Source organism: Gadus macrocephalus, chromosome 14 (assembly GCF_031168955.1).
Source record: "Gadus macrocephalus chromosome 14, ASM3116895v1".
NCBI classification, from domain to species: Eukaryota; Metazoa; Chordata; class Actinopteri; order Gadiformes; family Gadidae; genus Gadus; species Gadus macrocephalus.
This window is the reverse complement of record NC_082395.1, coordinates 11,147,737-11,149,509: the sequence shown is the minus strand read 5'-3', so window position 1 is coordinate 11,149,509 and position 1,773 is coordinate 11,147,737. Positions and strand designations below refer to the sequence as shown.

The window sequence follows — 1,773 nt, the reverse complement described above, 5'->3', positions numbered from 1 at the left end:
CATGATAGATGATACAAAAAGGCATATTCTCTAGAATATGTTTGAGCTGAGTGGAGCTTCAGGAGTCATGTGACCGTGAGGACCCTCTCTAAACTATGTCCTGCTCTTCTGACCTGACCAGGGAAAGAAAGAGAGCGAGAGGACGAGAGAGAGAGAGAGAGAGAGAGAGAGAGAGAGAGAGAGAGAGAGAGAGAGAGAGAGAGAGAGAGAGAGAGAGGAGAGAGAGAGAGAGAGAGAGAGAGAGAGAGGACGAGAGAGAGAGAGAGAGAGAGAGAGAGAGAGAGAGAGAGAGAGAGAGAGAGAGAGAGAGAGAGAGAGAGAGAGAGAGAGAGAGAGCAGAAGGGCGGTCTTTAGAGAAAGTGCAGGGATGCACTAATGTGTGTGAAAGCTGATCTCCCAGAGGTCTAAAGGGCAGACCGTCCTCCCGACAGAGAGAGAGAGTAAGACAGAGATACCCCCACCACTGCCCCCGCAAACTACCCTCTCACAGCCGGGCGTCGCGACCCAGTCATGCCAGAGAAACTAAACAAACATTTAGTCAAACTACCGATTGTAGGTGCTCATCTTATAGGTGCACCTGTCATATAGTATAGATCCACCCTTAGAATACCAACACACACAGACTTACAGAAAACACAGACTTCTACAAAACACATCTACACAACACACGTGCACGACACACACAAACGTACGTACGCACACACACACACACACACACACACACACCAGGAGGCCTTATTAATAATTTGTAGCCACTTGACTTCATGTTGGGCTGCCGGTGGCTTGGTCAAAGATTATAATTACCACTTCTCCCTTCGTATCATTTTCTATCTCCTGTGCTTTTAGTGCAGTATCCCTCTCTCCCTCCCTCCCTCCCTCCCTCCCTCCCTCCCTCCCTCCCTCCATCCCTCCCCCGTTCCCGTATACACAAGACCAAAAGTGCAGGCACATCATTTATTGATAAGACAAAAAGAATGTAATGAAATTATCAATGTTCCTGAATTAATTATGAACATGATTAAGAAAGCTAAAATCTCAGGAGCAGCGCTCTCATTACCCAGTCAGTCTCAGTCTCACTGCCTGCTCCCAGCCCCGCACAGCAGAGGAGCCACCGACAGAGACCTGCCCGTCCACCTCGCACCTCGCCCCGCCAGCCCGGTGTCCGGCGGCAGCCCACCCCCGCCCCCTGGATGTAGCACGTAGGCCCGCTCGCTAGCGGCGCCACGGCCTCTGATGCTCGCATTGAGCTGAGAGAACGAACCATCGCTGCTCCTCTGCGTGGAGACTCTGGGGTCCTGACCCCAGCGATGGAGACAGCAGAGGTAAGACCACCCGCTAGACACGCGGCTCTGCTTTACACTCCCGCTCTGGCTCTAGGGCAGAACCCTGTCGTTTTCTGCTGCTTTTATTTAGCCTGTATAACATATTTTCCTAATCTATCTCGGTCTTTATTTGTATTCTCTTGGTGGTTTTTTGTTAGTTTAGGAGAAATGTGGATAGAGGACACTACTTAGTATTGTTGTTGGATTTATATTATATTTATTTAGAGTTATGGAATAACTAAGGTACATAATATAATGAATAACAACTTTATGTAAGATATGATGAAATGTAAAAAAAATAAATGTATTTCAGTTTCAATTAAATTGACATGCAATTATATGAAATTAGTAAAATGCATAAAAAAAGATACATACACACAAATGTGACGTCCTTTGTGGAATGTGATTGATATTCATGTTTATATCTTGCATAATTTGAGCCTATATTTTT

The 1,773-nt window shown here is 46.4% G+C and overlaps 1 long non-coding RNA gene across 1 annotated transcript in view; it reads left to right on the top strand.

The window, feature by feature from the left end:
• Positions 1-1,125: 1,125 nt before the first annotated feature.
• Positions 1,126-1,773, top strand: part of LOC132472382 (uncharacterized) — a 20,322-nt gene continuing 19,674 nt past the window's right edge. Inside the window, exon 1 of the long non-coding RNA XR_009529064.1 lies at positions 1,126-1,322. This is a non-coding gene — a long non-coding RNA (uncharacterized LOC132472382). The remainder of the gene's footprint in view (positions 1,323-1,773) is intronic.